This window comes from Pteropus medius, unplaced genomic scaffold (assembly GCF_902729225.1).
Source record: "Pteropus medius unplaced genomic scaffold, Ma_sr-lr_union100, whole genome shotgun sequence".
Lineage (NCBI taxonomy): Eukaryota > Metazoa > Chordata > Mammalia > Chiroptera > Pteropodidae > Pteropus > Pteropus medius.
In genome coordinates, this window is record NW_024344378.1 from 38,126,070 (window position 1) to 38,146,747 (window position 20,678).

A 20,678-nucleotide genomic window follows, 5' to 3' on the forward strand; every position below is an offset into this window, starting at 1 on the left:
AATATTACCATTTGATAACCATTACAATAATAATTAATTTAGGTGTGAATGATGCTAAAACTGAAGTTGTAAATTTGATAAGGAATTGAATATTTACATAGTTTCAATATATATTCCTATAAAAATTATTATTTTTATTAAATAAGAAAACATACTGAATAATTAACTTCACAGCAGAGAAATCTGGTTGATACAATCTTATTCGTGTAATAAACATTAATATTATAAGAAATGATGCAAATTAACACTGGTGACTCCTGACACGCTGCAGCGAGAAGAATATAACATCACTTCTGTAGTACTTCCGTCTAAAATGCACAACTCATGAGGAACATCAGATAAACCCCAAGAGAGGAACATTCTAAAAAGTAACTATTCTAGGCTCCTCAAAAATGTCAAGGTCAAGAAAAATAAGGAAAGACTGAGGAACTCTTATAAACTGAAAGAAACTAAAGAAAGCATTTAAATACAAAATGGATTGGATCCTGAACCTATAAACAACATTATTAGGATAATTGTCAAAACTCTATTGGAGTCTGGGGATTATATGGCAATTTTAGATCAAAGTTAATTTTAATAACTGTTTTGTACTTAGTATCATTGTACTTAAAAGCACATAGAAGTCTAATGAGAAATGAAGCATTAGTCTGCAATTTAATCTCAACGGTTATACAGTTTATATGTAAATTAGAAGTTATCTAAAAAGAAAAAAGTAAACAGAAAGAATGATTTTGATCAAAATTCTATGTAATATTTTTTAAATCTTAAGGTCTGAATCATTAGGGCCGCTGGAAATGCTCATGTGGGCCATTCAGAGAAGCTGTTCCCACATGTTATGACTCCTGTTTCTATTGGATTTTGTTACATAATCCTGCATAATACAGATGGATAACAGATATATGAAAGGTGCTCAACATCATTAATCATTGGAGAAGTGCAAATCAAAACCACAATGAGATATCATCACCTCATACCTGTTAGGATGGTTATTAAAAAAAAAAAAAAGATAAGGGATGTGGAAAAATTGAAACTCTTGCACACTGTTGGTGAGAATGTTAAGTGATGCAGCCACAATGGAAAATAGGAAGTTCCTCAGAAAAATTAAAAATAGAACTACTGTATGATCCAGGAATCCCACTTCTGGATATATAACCAAACGAATTGTAATCAGGATCTCAGAGAGATCCCTGCACTCCCATGTTTATTGTAGCATTATTTGCAATAGCCAAGCTATGGAAACAACCCAAACATCCATCAACAAATAAATGAATAAAAAAAACGTAGTATACACATACAATGGAGTATTATGCAGTCTTTAAAAAGGAAATCTTATGATTTGCAACAACATATGGATGGACTTAGAAGACATTATGCTAAGTGAAATAAGCCAGTCACAAAAGGACAAATATTGTGTTATTCCTCTTATATGGGGTATATAAACAGAAAATAGAATGGTAGTTGCCAAGGGACGAAGGGAGGGGCAGGTCAGGAGTTGTTCAATGGGTATAGTTTCAGGTACGAAAGATTAGTAAATTACAGAGATGTGCTGTGTGGTGCCTGTAGTTAACAATATGATGTCATGTACTTAAAAACTTGTTAGAGGGTAGATCTCAAGCTAAGTGTTATCACCACAGAAATAAATAAATAAAAGAAATGGGACACAATAAATCTTTTTGGAGGTGATGGATGTGTTTATTACCATAATTGTAGTGATGATATAATGAGTGTACACCCATGTCCAAACTCATTAAAATGTATACATTACATATGTGCAATTTTTTTGTATATAAAGTATACCTCAATAAAGCTGAGAAAACATTTTAAATATAGAAGTTCTAAAAAACAAAAACCCAGTGAATTGAATGGTCTGGTTAGCTAGATTTCAGATTATAAAGCAAAGGAAAACCTTGATTGTGTATGATCCTCTTATTTAAGTATCTGACTATATAATTTGCCAATTTTACATAAGAATAATATTTAAAAGTAATTTTTATTATGTGCAAGCAGATTACCCAAGTCTTACTTTGTTATTTTTTATTACTTTTAAATCTACTTTTTGAAATCTTTATTGGCTAAAGAATCTGTAAGTATGAGCTAAAAGAAAAGATATTTAAATTAAAACCCTCTGCCTTAAATCCCCAGGGGAATGATGAACTAGCATTTTAATTACCAACAAATTTAATTATTCAACCCAGGTGTTAACCCTCAAAAGTTCAGAGAACTCCTCTGTTTTAAGTAAGTGCTTTGCATTTGTATGAAAATATGATGCCATCAATTTCTAATATAGAAAGCAGATTCAGAAAGCTGTCAGATTTGTACAGTGGTTACATTATTTTGCTTTTACTATAAACTCTGTAACATTAAAACCATCAATATTAGGCTATAAAAAGGCACATGTGCCACCCCGAAGTTAAGCCCTGATGATTCAGGAATTTTCACCACTTTAACTTTCTACCAGTCTTTTCCTCCATTATTAGAAGTTACTTAAATGCCTTTTTTTTTTGGCAAAACTGTAATGAAATGAGTGATTTCTTCTTAATGGAAACAGATTTGTTATGTAAAGTCATAGAACTGTGCTATATCTATAAGCACTTGTTGCTCTTCAAATTTAATGAAACTCTAATCAATACGGCTTTTTGGACTCGTACAGCATTCTGTTAGTCCTCAAAATAAGGCCCACAAAGACACATGGTAACTGACAAGATTACAATTACTTTTGTATTGATTTAACTCTAGTAAAATATCAAAATATCAAAAATATCAAATATTTTATCTCCTGGAGAACAACTTGAAAATATACTAGTGAAATTGAAAGTTAGGACCAAGGGCATTTTAAAAACTTTAATTTGGACCAAATCTCCGTTTTTATCTTTATAGTGACTTATTGGGACAAGGCGAACCAGTTTAGAAATGCTTTGTTATTTATGTTTTGATTATATTTTTTTTTCTGCTATTTGTTAAAATATTATATATGTTTTAAATTATTTGGATTTTGCTTCATCCAGACCACATATCTTACACATTTTGCTGTATTTTGAGATAAGATTTTATGTTGAATATATGTCACAAAAGAAAGATTAAATTACCTATACTCCTTTTTTTTTTAACCAAAGAAAAATATATTTACCACAGTGAAATTTACCTATCTTGAATTTTAAAAACTAGAATTTTCTAATTCAGGACACTTATCATTTTAGATATTCAATCAAGGGCCAGATAACGATAGACTGAGTTGCTATAGTTGCAGTTTATACCAGAGTCACACTATAGTGCCCTCCTGTGGAGGTTTGGTTAAAACATCATTGTTGTGCCCATGAGAATGATTTTCAAACTAAGTGACAAAATCATTACATTCAAATTACTGAAGTTTGATATAGTTTAGTCATGTTTTTTTCATTTATAACAATGTTAAATTACTTTTAAAATGTAAAAGCATTGATGGCTCAGAAGACTTGCAGTTCAAAGTACAAATTGAGGAATGTTATCCACATTTCTTAATTATTTTATTGAAATGGATTTGTTTCCCTGATTGTTTTCTTAATTAATAAAGAGAAAAGACCATAATCAAATTCTTAACTAGAAAGATAAATTCTTTAACTAAGGCATTTTCAGATTTAAGTAATAAAAACAATTTTATTGTTAGAAGCATAGAGACTATAATATTTTTAAATTACAAAAGAAAAAAGACCTAGTCTAGAATATACACTCATTTATATTTGCCTCAAAAATATACAAAAAGTGACTTTTTTTCCCCAGTTCAAAACATAAACTTCTTTTCTGAGGATAAATTAATGTTACATATTAGGTGTTTATTTCAAAATAATTTCATTTGTTTGTTTTTCCTCTTAGCTCTAAATCTTCTTCTACTCTTAGTTTCAGGGGTGTGGAAATGTGAAGTTAATTACCATATGTGGCACATACACACGTGTATATATCCTGAGACCTTTTTACTCTTGGCAGATATTTATAAACAAGTTCAATGTGTATAAAATTCTCAGATCAGTGGATTTAGTTGTCCAATATTTCCTGTTGTATTTAGTCTTTTCCTCCAGCAGCCCACTGCTGTACTACCCAACCTTTTCCATTTACTAATGTTAACGATGCCTGCTAACTACTCAAAACCTAAATCCCACTTTCCTTCTTAAATAGGAAATTAAACAGGTGATAAGACCCACTGGAACCTAATTAAGACTTTCTTGAAGAAATAGGAGGGAAAAAAAACACTAAAAGAATCGAGGCAAAAACCAGAAAGCTATCTGTAGCATTTTATGTCAACAACAAATACAATGGATTTTTGTCTCTTCACATAAATCTCTTTAAATCTGTCTCCTGCAAATGGGAAGGGAAAAATACTGGTTTTTCAAAGTTTTAAAGTCTGTAATTACAGACTATTAGGTAGCTGGCAATGTTCATAACTAGAGAAGTAAGTGGAGCTCTTTCTGAAGTAATAGCCATGATCAGAGAGATTATGAGTAAGTTCATCCAAACTAGAAATGTTAGACAAAATCTTAGAAACAAAAATAGGATGAGATAATGTGGAACAGAGCAGAAGATGATGTCAGTTTCCTTTAACAGCTTAGTCAGTTAGACCAGGTGAGATTAGAACTATAGTTGAGAAACTAAATCTAACCTAAAAGTAACCTTAAAATTTTAGATGAAGCATGCTCAGTAGTGAGCATCCTTGTTCTTCTATGTTCTAAAAAGAATCCAGAAGAATGAATTATCTAAGGCCAGGAATATACGGATTTCTATTGACAAACAGTGGTGAAATCTAAGGTATCTTTGTAGAACAGTAAAATCAATGGAATAAAATTGGGGCCCAGCCAGAAAATTTCCCTCACAGGGATCCAGGATAAACCCGAAAAGTCATTTACAAAGTGAGCATCACCTGGTCTGTAGTCAAAAGGGAACGTATGGGGCTCAGAACACAACCTCCTCAGAGAGCTAATTCACTGTCCAGACACGCCTGAGAGCAGTTTTCTGTCAATAAAATCAGATAAAGTCAAGGAGGTGAAATCATCTACTACTAGGTAATGGCAATCCTTAAATCTTGAGTCTTAGTTTCCCACCAAAAGCCCAGGAGCAGCCGGACTTAAACAGAGAGCTAAATCAATCTGGCACCAATACAGCTTATCGAATCTCCCCTCACCGACATTTCTTGAGCTTCTACCATATCAAAGACCCTGGAGTCCTTTTGAAATGATGAAGGCCTTGCCTTTAAGAGGTTCACTGTTGTCATTATCTATCACTGAAATTCCTTGCAGTATTTTTTTTTTTTTTAATCCTAGGTTTCTTTTTCCCTTTCTACTTCCTCTGTCATGTGACCTGTGGCAGAACTGCTCTGAAAGCTTGATGAAAGTTGGAAAAAAGAAGAATGGGTAACTGAGTCAGATAAATGATGGAAGAAAGGAGCATTTGAAGAGATGCTATCGATTCTGACTCAGTCTTTCCTATAGTTCCTTCCTTTCCCAGTTCTGAATTTTGGATTTTCTGTTACTTTAACAGCTAAATGCTATTCAAATACACCAATTTCACTACTTTATATTGTTAAAAATATAATCCACTTTTAATTTTAAAAATTAGATTAAAAACATTTTTAGTGATAGCTTCAGAATCAAAATATTATACCATAGTTTCTTTTCTTAAAATATTCGATTTTTCAATTTAGACAAACAAAAATTATTGTACATACATTGTATTATATGTTAACAATTATATCGACAATATCTATTGTAGCAGTTTGAATCTTTTTGCAAATTATAAACAGTAAAAACCTCATTAATTTAAACCCAAATAACTTAGAAATTCAGACATATCAACCTGGCCTAATAGTAAAACTTTAGTCTGCGAAAGAACAGAGACACATAATGTAGATAATATTACATGGAGGCTGTTTATAAACAGCCTCTTGCTCTCTGAAACAGGGCAGGGTTTGAAGTTGGCAGCGTTCACTGTTTATATGCAAATGGACATTGCTAATTCTAAATGAAGTGGTTTTTTCCTTAAATCATTAAAATACATCCAAAAACTCTACTTGTGACATATTATTTGCAGTTTATTTCAGTTACTATACCAGTGTTTTGAACAGGGGTCCTGCAAGACATGCAGAAAATTATATAGGTGTCTATTTTCTTAATTTTCTCAATGATGTAAGATTATAGATGCTTAGGGGAAAATTTAATTCTTATAAACAGAGGCTGCCTTGGACATGAGGGCTAATTTCTCTGGGAATCCTGGTTGAGAGGCTGAGAATTGCAACCACTCAAAAATAAAATTCTATTTAGAAAATATTCTATATTTCATTTCAGGCTGCTGTCAAGTTCAGACTGGCTTTCCACTCAGTTCGTCCAAATTAATAATATATTCAAGACATATAAGTAACTTTAATTCTTCATAAATGATAGCTCTTTTATTCCATTTTGAGTAAAAGAAAAAAACTTATCTAAATGATATAAAAAGCAATTCTAGATTGCAGTTTTTAAGCGTAAGACTGGTGTGATAAAAGGAGTATTTTGAGCAAAGTGCTTTGGCAATGTTATATACAACATTTTGAAATGAAAAATGATTAAGGACAGAAAGATAAATTAGGAAATTAAGAAATTATAAAAAAAAATAGGACTAGAATATAACAATGAAAATGGAAGGGAAAGGACATATGTAAGAAATACAAAGAAAGTTTATCATAAAAATTGATGACCATTTGGAAATGAAAGACTAAGGAGTTAAGGTCAATCAAAAATCACACAGATTTGAGCAAGAAGACCTAAAAGTAATTGTGCCATTGACATAATTAGAAAAAACCATTTTTTATGATGATAGTAAAAGTTGTGATGATGAAATATACGAAATGACAAAATGTAAGCTTCCTACACATAGTTGAAAATATGAGACTGGAGAAGTATGTTAGAAAGGTCATTGATTAAATTGGGAGAAGGACCTCTTGTATAATAATCTATATCTAGCCATCTTCATGCAGATATGACCTCCACCACTCACTACGATATCATGATACAAAAGTGCAAGGTCCAAAGTTATATTGCAGTGTGAGTGTGTTCTCTAGGGTCAGATCCTGGATGTGGGTGAGTAGTGGAGGGGAGAAACCAGGTATAAAATAATGTGGGGCTAGAAGTTAAACTGTGGAAAATTCTAATAATCATCCAGCTGTGTAAAAAATTATTCCGGTTTTATAATAGGAGTTAAATGACATTTTAAGAACTCTAAGATGTATTTTTGAAAATTTGGAATAAAACTCAAGTGCAAATGAAATGCAAACATTTTATTCAATAAATTTTGAATATACCATTTTAATTGAAATTTCAAATAAAAATTGGAATGTTTTAGTTCAACAAGTGAAAAATTACAACTTCTGATTTGGCCTTATATTCAGAGTATCCTCTTTTGTCCTCTTTAAATTGATTTATTAAAGAACTGAGAACAATTCAAAATATAGTGTAATATTAAGCAAGAGCAATACAGATGAGCAATTAAATCAATAGAAATTATTCTGACATCAATGAGAAAATTGTAACCCCAGAGATTCAGATCATAACAAAAGTAGTAATCCAGTAAGAAGAAGAAACACATTTTAAATAGAAGCAATAATAGGCTTCTAGACTGGTTGATAGTCCAATTAGTGAAGAGTGAATCATATGAACACATTGTAGAAAGATTTAAAATCTCGCATTGTTATAAAAAATACTAACATCAATGAAGACAACATCAAATGTAAAATATGCCTCTACAATAAAGGCTGACACAAGTTGGTTAATCAGTGCCATCCATTCAGGAAATAAAGATTATTTTAAATTGCTCACTGCATAAGAGGACGTGAAAACAACCTTAAATCTTTCAGTTCATATATGAAGGAAACTTGCTACAGGTTTTCTGATATTTGATATCAATCCTAAAATATACATGGTGTTACCAATAATGAGTGATGAGGCTGAAATTTTCCTAAACTATATCAATAATAAAAACAATTTCCATTAACCAAGCTGGAGGAAAAACTAAATAATCTTTCCATTCTTTCTGTGGAAAATAATATTATAAATTATTGTCATCTGAAGAGGTGATTAGAGTATAAAGCCCAAAAAGCAGATTAAAAGGTATTATAGATATAGGTCAAGTAGTTAATAATTTTAAACTTTTTTTCTGATATTTATGGAATTTATCAGACTTTTAATATATGTATTTTTTTAATTATCATTCTATATATTCATTTTTGTACATAATGTATCATAATTTAGCTTCAGGCGCCACATAACCTGCCCTTGCTGCTCTTTGTACATGTGTCTTACTGGGTAGAGGAAGCAGGAAAACCACTTAGAAGGTGATGGCTGTGGTATGGGTGGTTTGGAAAGGGTAATGGCGGGGAAATTAGAGAGAAGTAGATTTCAGATATATTTCAAGCAGATATGACAGGACTTGCTAAAGAATTGGATGTAAAGGGTGAGAGAAAGGGAGGCATCAAGGATCCCCCCAGATCCCCAGGATTCTAATTTAAATAGCTGGGTGAATATTAGCACCATTACCTGGAAGACTGGGGAAGGAACAGGTTTAAGGGAAGAAAGAGTGTTTCTTTGGACATGCTGAGTTTGTTATGATTTCTCCACTGTATTATATATGATACTTATAGTATAGTCCTGCCCACATCAGACTATAAACTCAAAGAGGGCAACTGACTATTCTCTGTCCTCATGAACATAAAATTTCCATTCAGTTGAATTTATTTTTTTATTTTATTTTATTTTATTTTATTTTTTTAGGCAAGGCAGCCCTCGGTTGACCTCACAGATTGCAAGGAACTTGTCAGCTTACGATCTCTTAGTTTTTCATTTTTTTATGCCTATAGCACCTGGTCTTCCTAGGTGGTCTACCATCCTAGTACTAACCCGTCCCAACCCTGCTTAGCTTCTGAGATCAGACCGGATTGGGCTTGTTCAGGGTAGCATGGCTGTAGACTCCATTCAGTTGAATTTAACGTGTCACCCTAACTATATGCAAGATGCTCTACCAAAACTAGATTCAAATCCTTTGAATCAGGCTCTACCTACAAAAAGCAAATGGATAAGAATCCAGGTTTAGAATGAAATAGACCATGAAACGTAATATGAAATATCAGGCACCTTAGTCTGTCACTTGCCAATTGTAGGGTCTTGAAATAAAAACATAACCTCTTAGAGCCTCTTCTTTCTCATTTAAAAATGAGAATGATTATCTTTATTTCATAGGATTATCACAAAGTAAAAATAAAACAATGTATACAAAATGCCTATCTCAGCCTAGCATATATGAGCACTCAATAAATGGTAGGATGTACTTACATTTGATTTTCATTCCAGTACAGAAAATATCTATAGCACAGAAATCATAAAATCATTGTACTAGAAAATGTTGAAAGAGAAGCTACATTTTTGGCATAAGAACATATCTTAAATAATTTCAGGGGAAGATAATAGATTTCTGCACTCTTCAAGTCCTGAAAAGGGGGAGGGAGACTAAAAGGCAACTAAGAGCAAAAATAGAATGAATTTACCTAATTCTTTACTGCACTGTTTAACCTCTGCTTTCTTAATCATATGCACAGCAGGGGAAAGGATGTGCTAAAACAATTCATGTGTCATGAACAAAGCAGCCGCAGATTTTAGCTCAAAAATCACACTAGGAAAACCACCAGTTGGAAGTAAAGTAATAAGGCCAAATTTATTTTTTTAATTGAGTCTTGAGTTACAAGCAACCCTTTAATTACATTAATCAAGAAGGCTTCCTCTCAGCAAATGATGAAGAGAAATACATTGTTGTAACTTTTGCTAAACTTGTTTTTTAAACTGTTGGATATTATTTGGACATATGGAAAATAAATCCCTAGATTTTTAATTTTTTTCTCAATCATTTCTATGTAACTATAGCAAAAGACAAACACCATTCTAGACATGACTGACTCTAAAAGACTATAAATTAAATTTAAAATGTTTACATTTAAATATTTACAACATTAGCACTCCTCAAAATTTTATTTTGTTATTAGACTTAAACACCATAATTTTTACTTCCATTGTTCTCATTTTTAAATTTTAACATAGGTTCCCACAAAGTCTCCAAGAAAATGCGGTCTACCAATTTTATGATTTGATGATTGTCAGAAAATGGGCTCTACCTGACCCATTGGACGGGTGAAAAACCTAACCCTTATAGGAAAATAAATGACTTGCCCAAAGGTTGTATAGTTAAATACCAGAGCTAGAGCTAACACTAAACCCAGGCCTGTCTGACCCAAGCTCTCCACCAACACCATGTCCATCTCTTGTCCTGGAATGCTCTTCTTTTGTCTCTATGCTTTTGTACATGCCACTTCCCTCTCTGTCTCCCTTTCTGTATGAAATATTTTTCTCTATAACCAATTCTATCTGCATGCTAACCTTATTTATCCTTCAAGGTTTAACTCAGACACCATCTCCCCTTTATGCTTACCCCAAATCCCATCCTCTCTTTCCTCCCACTGGAATGAAATGGCTGTCTTTCCTCTATATTCCTAGAACACCTTACATATACTTCTAATGATTATTTTATTCTGCAAACTACCTTGTATGTCTTTGCTACCAAGCCCCCACCTGCACACTAGAGTATGACCTCTTTGAAAGTCGAGGAATGTGTGTTGGTTGTCCCTGAATCCCCAGGACCTAAACCGTGCTTGGCTTGTAGTGCATGCTCAGTAAAGTTACCCTGAGAAATGTTTGTATGAATGAGAGTTTAAAAACACAGAGTGCCTTGTTCCCTAAAAAACTTGTGAAAGCTTTGAGGAGCTTGTAGTTAAGCTTAACTTTTGAAGACATATAGGATTTATAAAGGAAAGGAAAGGATGTTTAAATTTAAAGTAAGGTATTTGTAATAAGCCCTGAATTGAAGATTTCCAAAATATAACGTCATTACAGGAAATGCAAAGAAACATATTTCGGTCATTGCCAGTCATACTTTGAGAATATAATAATTAACATTTTACAGTAAGAGCCATAAGAGTGTACATTAAACATTTTATGTTCTCTGGCCTTTAAAAATGATTATTGCCATGTAATTTACACTTTATTCAAGAAAGTACAACAAACATGGCATCTTTTTAATCAGTGTCTCCAAGCAGCCCAGCAACAATTCATTCGGTCTACTATTTTATAAATGAGATTTGTTTGAGCCAGATGGTTTGTCTTAGATAACTAAGAGCAATCTTGGTGTATGATGAAACAGACCTAGTTCTTCAGCAAGAACCACTCCTGTGTTGCACTGGTATATCAGCCCTCCTCACGCTAGGAGGCGCTAAAGAGCCAGCATAGATATCCTCAAAAAGGAGGGGCCATTAGCCCTAGTACAACAACAGTAAACGAGCTCAGATTCCATCTAAGAAAAAGGGTACAAACACTGTAGTCATCTTAGTAAAAGAATGGAGTTAGATATGACCAGTTATTCAATAAAGTTAAAATAATATATGGGAAACACTTTGGGAAGGAGTGCTGTCGTGTGAGTTTTAATTTCCAAATACATACCTATATTCTGCAGATCAGCCATGTGCTGCTTTTTTCTTGGATTAATGTCTAGTTTTTTGAAAGAGTAGCAGCATTTCAGTACTATTCCCGTGTGTATACAGTTGGTCATGTTTGTCAAGCGCTTTGGGAGGAAAGAACTACATAAATATCAGTAGTTATTAATATTTGGCTTTTTTATATTTAGCTATCAAATGTGTTTTCCACAATCTATGACCAGAGGTCTATTTGTGTCCCTCCGGCTATAAATATTTTAAGTAAAAATAACCATTAACCAACAATATTTCTTCTGTTCTTCTTTATAATCAAAGCAATATTTTATCAGCAATCAATAATTATGCTTAACTGAGTTTATTTTACCATTTTTTTAAATATTTAAATGATTCAATGTCACTTAGTCCTCTGGCTTTGGGTTATTATTATGAGGAGTAGCGAGCTGACATAGAGCCCGCCGTGGCCTTTGCTTCCTTGCTCTTCTCTTTGTCTGGATGATCCCCTAACCTGGTACACCATTCAGTTGTCCGCTAAATAAAGGGTGACTAACCCAATAATCCCTATTCTAGTGCAATTGTAGCCATTTTCACATATTATTATAATTGATTTTACAGATATTTGTATCCCCTGCCTTCTGACTTCACCTCCAGACTATCACCCCTGTGAAGGCAGAAATCTTGCCTATGATGTGTCTGCCTGGCTGGAATGCACCCAGATCGATTGAATTGAACTTTAAGTATGTGATCTGGTACAACATAAAGCTTACTAGCTCCTAGCAAATCCATCAAAGTGGTTTCTTACTTTTTCTTAAATGATATTTTCACTCTATTTTCTTTGAAAGATTCAATGTATTAAAAAAAAAGGTGTGTGGGGGGGTTGAAATAGTTGGTTTGACCTACAACTGGTTCTCGAGACTAGAGTTCAAATTCTAGTTTAGGTTAAAAAACAAATTAGATTCAAGGGCTTTTTGCCACATGCCCCATCCATTAATTCATTTTTTAAAGAATCATACAAATTCCCATGTTTGGCATCGACTCATAAGAACAAAAATAGGCTAAAATTTATTGGCAGAGCTATATAAAAGCAGTCTGCAAATACAGGCCTATACTCTGGCTCAAGCTAGCAACATTAGCCCTTCACTTTTATAAGCACTAAATTTTACTCTAGTTTTAATAATAATAATAATAAATATAATAATAAAATCTTTTTTATATAAGAGGTTCAACTTGTTAAAATGCACTGAGACTCATGGTACTTTATAGGACCTAGTTTATACTCTCTTTGATGATTTCAAGGTGATAACTTCATGTGATTCATTGCCACCTAGTTCTGAATTTTAATAATATAATGACTCATCATGGTTTTTACATTTCTTAGTGAACCAACTTAGTTAAAACCATTGCAGTTGTTTTTACTGGGGTCATCTGAGCTACAGTTCCCGTAATACTCATGAAAGGGACATGCTTATGTGTTTTGAACAGCCGTAATCTATCATGGCTGGTGCCAGGTCGACACATTATGAGTTTACAGTGTCAGCCCAGTGAATTAAAGCTTTGTTGTAGACCGGCTTGCTATGCAATTATTTCCAGTTAATATCCTATAAATCATCACTCTTCACATGACAATCAGCAATTTCTATCTAGCATTCTGAGCATACATGTTTTCTCTTAATTGTGCTGCCTGATTCTGCACCTAGAACAGTGTGGCATTACTGGTACCAATAGCTTAGGAAATAAATATCACTGTCACTAGAACCTATTTAAGGAATATTCTCTGTTCTCACTTTTTTGTCGAGCTGTTTGGTATTTATGTTGAAATAATAGGAAATGAATTTAAATAGAAACACTTCTCATGTCTTATCTCTGAAAACAAAAAAAAAACATAATTTACAATAAATTAGCACAGCAGTTGTTAGTGTAGCTTAGCTTTATTTTGCAATTCTCACACCTAAGCTCACAAGATGACACTTTTTCTGATAAGGTAATCTTTATAAGGTAGTTCTGTAGGTGATTAAATCTGACAGATGCTAGTGAGATGGTGAAGTTCCGAGATGTAACAGCACACCTTAAAGAAAAATTCTTGTTAAAATAATAATATGTCTTATGATCTACCAATAGAAAAATCAGTCTGATAAAAGAATAAATCAGTTATAATACTGTATTTCTGTGTCTAAAACCAAAAGAAAAATACTAATAAGCAATAAATAAACCAAATATAGCAAGATAAACTGTAAGGAAAGGGGTATTTTTTTGGAATAATTACTGTAAAATATCATCTCCCCAGTCATTTCTTTGTATTTACTATCACTGCTGAGCCAAACAGAATAAAATGTTTCAAATAGAAACAGAAGCTAAAGAAATAGAATGTGTCTTTTCATAATATTTTGATACTCTATCTGTTCTTCAAAACATGCCTTGAACACCAACCAGATCCTTCAAAGGTAAAACCTTCATCTTCTCCTAGGGCAGTGATGATTTCCAATGATAGTCCAATCCAAAATCTGTTAAAACTTAGTTGTAGATTGTGTAATTAGATAAACCCAATTAATACTATGGCTTAATTTTGCAATGTACCTTTATTATTTGCATGGTTTTAGTCCTTGTTTCTTATTTCTGCAGAAGAATTTCAAAACAGTAGCTCATTGTCCTTGCTTGTTTTTGATTATTTAAATGATGTTAGATCTGCTAGAATGGATTGATATTGCAATCTCTTGAAACACTATATTACAGCATGTGCTGTTTTCTGATTTTCTTATCTAAATATCAGTTGCCTAATGTATGGAGTTCATTTATAAAAACCAGGAAGTTCCCTGAATCAAAATTAGCATACCAGGTCAGATTTTCTGGCTTCATTAGCAACCCCTAATACCAAGGCTGTGTTCATACAAGTGTGAAAATCAGAACAATCCTTCAAGGGTTTTCCTGGCCTGATTAATTTCCTTGTCTGGGAACAGGCTACACTCATCCTAATATTCCAGTCTTACCGCCACGATCTATTCATTTTGTATAACTCCTTCTAGCATGGATGTGAAGAACCTGACCATAAGCAGGGGAGAAATATACAAAGTCAAGGAGCAGGGATAGACATCCAGATGAGGAGCATCCTGAGTTATAGGTCATAGTGGGGATAGAAAGGAGTATGAAAAAAAAAATCTTAAAATTTGGTGTCCTGTGTCTCAGCAGACTATATAGCAGGGAAGCCGGTGGGAGGAGTGATAGAATGTTGACCATATGAGACCACAATGATTTCCTACATTTAATTATTCAATAAATATTTATTACTTTCCCGCTATCAGTCACCTGCCAGACAGTGAAGTGGGAAACAAAAGAGACCAAATCCCTATCCTTGGAGAGCTTGGTTAGCATTGTTATAGACATAAATATGTGACATGAAAATATTAAAAAGAACAAGCTTCACACTTTTAAGCTCTTCCCTGGCACTGTATTAAGAGCTTTATGCATACTGATTTAATCCTCACAAAAAACCATGTGGTGGGTAACTATCATTATTCCCATTTTCTAGATGAAGAAACAGTGTTCTTTGCTGTGGGTCCGTAGATGAATAAGTATCCTCAGAGAGCTGCAATTATGCCTTCTCCTTGTGATGCAGTGTTTCAATATAGCAGATGATATAAGATTTTTGGTGCAAAGAATTTTCAGATAGTATTCATGTATTCTGTTTCCCTGTCCAATAAATGAATGATTCAAACTATGAAAATAGGTGCCTAAAATTCACAAGACAGATGCAATACTATAGTCACTATAAGACGGCTGACAAAATAAAGCCAGAGTACCACTGGGTCTCTGCTAGAAGAGTAACTTGGTATGGCTGTCTAATGCCTTCTATGAAATGAATGGAACTGATCTGGAATTAGAGCTGCAGGATGGACAGTGAAACTCGTCCACAGCAGAACTAATATCTTATTCACCCAGGTTTGACTTTAAAATTATATCAGCTATGAAAATTATTTCACTGTCTTCTGTCATGAGTAATCGGGCTATATTTAATTTTAATCGTTAAAATGTAAAAATAATAAAAAACCACCAAAATAGTCTATAGTCAATTTTCTGATAAAGTATATTTGTTTTTTTCCCATTTGTGATTTAAATGGCCTCCAGAAAGTTTTTTGGAACTAAGTGTTAATTAAAAATATGGAAATGGATTTAAAGCACATTACAGCACACAGTGGAAGAATAATCACAAGAGATTTGTTCACAGAACCATACCCATTTCTCAATGTGTTTTTAACTGTCCAAGTTATTGGTTGTTTTTCTGCATGCCTATTCCTAGGGAAAAAAAACTGCAATTCCAATGAAAATAGTAATTATAATTACAACAAATAGGACAAATTGCTATTTGAGCAGGAACATGAAGTTTTAGTCACCCAAGCAAGCTGATGCTTCTGTACTTTCCTGTTTACACAAAAGACTTAAGCATGTTCTCAGATTTCTTTATTAACCAAAGGCTTTTTATATTTTTCCATCTTTATAAAAAATCAGTCCTACATGCTTTACTTTCATTGACTTAGTTTGGAACAGAAGTGTAGTGCTATGAAAGACCAGTGAACAAATTCTCTTTCTGAAATTCCAGAGAATTTATGCCTTCAGATCTCTGGTGTCCACATATCATTTTTCTTTCCTGAACCTCTATTCCCTCACCTGTAAACTGGAGAGAAACATTTTGTAGGACCATAAACACTGGGGTTCTGCTTGCCCCTAAGATTTAGGTGCATGGACTTCGGAGTCAAGTAGATCTGGTTCAAGCTCTGACAGAATTCGATGTTTTCTGGTTGTGTGATCTTGATAGAGTTTCTTAACCTCTTTGAGCTTTAGGTTCTTTATTCAAAAAATTAGGTCAATAAAGCCTCTCCTAACAATGTAGTGTGAACTGAAGGAGGTCATATTTATAATGTGCTTCCTAACAAGCCCCAGGCCAAGTTTGGAGTTAAGTTCTTAGTAAACAAGAGCTGGGCTTTTTTTTATCATCAATATTTATTTTCCTGGATAATGTTGCCACAATTCTAGTGGGTACCGTCCACATTGTTTTGGGGATGAGGGTGCAGGGGTTGGGGGATGGCCCTGGACTCAGGCAACTCAGAAAAAGATTTTCTGATATTACTTTCATCGGGAGCTATATGTGTGTGTTAGGGGGCGGGGGGTGGCAGTGGTATCTCTGGGGAATTCCTTAGAATCTTAAACTACACTGTGTCTATGAAACAACTGTTAGTTTAAGCAATGCAGTCAAATCAGTGAGAAGCTGTTTAGCTCTTTGACATTATGCTAATCACGGGAACACTCTAGGACTCCAGTTGTAACTGAGAAATGCAGGTATTGAACGAATGCAACAATAAACCATTAGGTTTGCTTCTCTAGGTATTATTTTTCATGATAAACTTTTTAAACTGAATTGTAGTTGATCAAACAACTGGCGACCCTTAAATTTTTTAAATGAATGATTACTCTAATGGCATGCCCAACACCTAGTGAATACCTCTTATGTGCAAAGCCCTTAGCTAGGGACCCTCAAAATCAATAAGACATGGTCCCTGCCCTCAAATTGTTTCCACAAAGTGTTGGGAGATCATTTATGTATGGCTATAATTCAAGGTTCAATGTAACAAGTATATACAAGAGAAACAAGCAAAATACTTCGAAGCACAAGGAAGATCAAGAAAAACTTCACTGAGGCAAATAAGCTGGCCTAGAAGTCCAAATGGAATATTGACTGGCAGGGATGAAGGAGAAACACCCTCCCAGCAAAGGGAGCAGCACAGACAAGATTCTAGCTGAGGAAGTACCTCCATCCATGTTTTCTTTTCTTTTTTTCTTTTTTCTTTTTTTGCATGTAACAAATATTTATTGAACACTCGCTATGTTCGAGGCACCTGCATAATGGGAATAACTAAGTAGTCCAGTATAACTGTAGTTCAATGCAAGAACTTGGATCTGAAGTTTACGTGATAGGCAGGTGTGACAGACATCATGAAGATGCCCTCCCACATACACATTTTGTGGTTGATTTAATGTTAGGGACAAGAGAGATGGAATAACTGAAAACAACCTCAAGCTTTTGAATCCGGTCACTAAGAGGCTGTTGATGCCACTGACAGATAAGGAAAATGGAGGAGGAGCAGGTTTGGAGAAGATAATTAAGGAGAAATAAACGGACAAGCTGCAACCTGTTTAAGATTCCAGTAAGCACTGGGCATGTAATCCAAATATTCTTCTACATCATGACAAAAATAATGAATCTGGGGATCTTCATATAGTGGTGACTTTAAGTCTTGTATAAGTAAAGAAAAAATCCACTTGAAATTTAAGATCATAAGATATTATATCTGTAACTGGACTGAAGATGACCTAGTCCAACCCACTGATTTTAAAAGTAAAGAAACCACATCTCAGACATGCTCTCTATTGAATGGCAGGGCCAATGCAGGACTTTTAACTACACGTTTAAAGTGAAGGGGGGTGGGGGTTGGGGTGGGGAGATCAGATTTCTAAAACATTGAAATTTGGAATAAAGATACAATCTAAATTTTTCAGAGTTTCTGTTATTTTAGTTTAAACTAGCAGGATTTACAGATTATAGGTGAGAAGTCTTTTTGAGAAAATTTATTATTGTATATACAATAATCATTTTTGTAGTTAACTTCCAAGAATTCAGATTCCATGGAAAGCATCAGAACCTTAAAGTACCTGGAGCTGTTCCCTGCATGGGAAGACATGACTCTTTTTAGATCATTAAAATAATGACACCCCATGTATATAATAAGGGGCTGCCTTGCTTAGAAGGAAAGGGTTGGGCACTTCCTGAAAGAGCCCTGTTTCTAGAATGCCAGGCACATACGAATAATTGACAGCAGTTTCCTCTTCCAAAGGAAGAAAATCGTGCCCTGCTGACCAAGGAAGAGTGCCTGATACAGTTACAGAAGCAGTTAGTGGAGATTTTAAAAAGGAGGGGGAGGGATGGTGGAGGGAGCTAAGCAGAGAGGGAAATATTTATAACTGTGACAACATGTTTCCTTGTAATAATTTATGAGCCCACTGGAGAAAAAGGAAACACACAAACTATGAGTAAAATATCCAAAATGTAAACATCATGCTTTCTGCAAATTTTCTTTAGTTAAAAATTAAGGTTGAGGTTGACTAAAGTAAATGACTATATTTTCGTGGTCTCTTATTTTCTTGATGCCATCTGATTTACAACTTCCTGTGTTGTTTTTTAATCTATATTTGTCAGCACATTTTTAATGTCAGATTGCTTAAAATAGACATCTTGGGTCTAAGAGGTTAGAAATAATAATATGATGTTGACTTCTCTAAAGGTTTCATAGCACTTACAAACATTCTAGTTTTGCCTCAAAAAGCTTTATATTTCTAAAAGAAATTAGTTTCAATACAGTTTTAAAAAGGTTTTTGGTTTCGAGTTTTTTTTTTTTCTTTTTCTTTTTTTTTGCTCTCAACTGATGACTTCAGGACAGAAGTGCAGTTCTCTCAGTACGCTTTGAAATTAAGTAAGTTACATGTATAGCTTTATCCAAAAAAGTTTCAGCCTCTCCTTACTCAAGTAGTTTAAACTGTGAGAAATAACAGGAAGTCCATGAAAAGAGAAAGACTAGAATCAAAGACTTAGGGTTCTTCCATTCTAATTTCTCTTCTAACCATTGTGATTTATTGTCTCATATTTCTGCAAATTTTAGGTACTTGTTCAAAAAGAATATTCTCAAATATGAAGGCCATGAAATAGTTTCCTTTTCATATAAGCTATCATAAGATGTAATTAAAATGTAATATATATAAAATACAAATTTTAAATTTATATGTGATGATTCAAAACAGACTTTCCACAAAGATAATTGCATAACTAATCTTTATTATTCTAGTCGACAGATACTGATACTTCCAGTTCTTAAAACAAGGGAAATTTTAGAGTATTTCCTCAATTTTAAATATTAAAAACCTAAAATTTAAATAGAACACCTTTAATGAAACCAAACAAAAATTCACCCATGATCACAACTGTATGAAATAGTTTACAATTGAGTTCAAGGATAGGTCTTTTAGAGTATAACTTAGTAAGCTGAACAAATATACTCTGAGTAGCTTCTAAAAATATTTTTGAAAAGCATTAGTTATTTTCTAACTATTTATAATGGAACCAACCATACTTTCCATCTCTCATACTGAGGAAGTTGGAGGATAAGGTCAAACTAAGAATCAAAAATCCAATGTTGAATTTAGTAATTTCAAGTGCTCTCTGGTATTTCAATTTTCAAAAGAAAGACATGTTGAAAGTTTGCCCTATATGCCCTAACGCTTTACTTTTGATGAAATTTGTTAAAAGAAATCTTTTTGAAGTGAACTCAATCTGGGCAACCACAGGCCACACTGGATGCTGAAAATCGAAAGATAAAAAGAGTAATAAATTTTCGTTTTGTTTATCTGTTAACTCATAGATACAGAGAACACACTGATGATTGCCAGAGGGGAGGGGAGTTGGAGGGCTGGGTGATAAAGGTGAAGGGATTAAGAAATACAAATTAGTAGTTAACAAAACAGTCATGGGGATGTGGAGTACAGCATAGGGAATATAGTCAATACTATTGTAATAACTATGTGCCAGGTGGGTGCTAGCCTAATTGGAGTATTCGCTTCGTAAGTTATATAAATGTCTAAACACTATGCTGTACACCTGAAACTAATATAAAATAAAATAAAAAAGAAAGGAAGCAAAAAAGAAATTTTAAAAAAGTAATCAGTTTGGCTAGGGAAGGGGAGAGGCAGATTTTCTAATTTGAAAGTTAGATGTAAACACTTTCCTTTTCCAAATAAGTGATCTGCCTTAGTCCTGACCATGCCACGCCACTCCCCAATCACACCAGGCTATTGAGATCTCAAGAGAGACCTAGGAATTCTTCAAATAAGATGGCATTGGATATATGTTTGGTATTATAAAGACCGTGACTATACGGAAACAGAGATGGCATGTCCTCATTAACAAATTCTTCTGAGTTAATTATACTGTTTGAGCAATATCAACAATTACATATAGAAATAGCATGGACAAGTGTCTTCGGGATGGCTACTCTGATCTGTCTTCCAATGCTGGCATCAGAAAGATGATCCTTTCAATAATAACAGTAATTATAAA

General features: G+C 33.6%; 1 protein-coding gene and 1 pseudogene across 2 annotated transcripts in view; one reads left to right on the forward strand and one right to left on the reverse strand.

The window, feature by feature from the left end:
- CABCOCO1 (ciliary associated calcium binding coiled-coil 1) overlaps window positions 1–20,678 on the forward strand; it is a 103,022-nt gene that overhangs the window by 69,329 nt on the left and 13,015 nt on the right. The gene's annotated exons all lie outside the window — the stretch shown is intronic.
- On the reverse strand, window positions 8,843–8,961 carry LOC120610111 (uncharacterized; annotated as a pseudogene).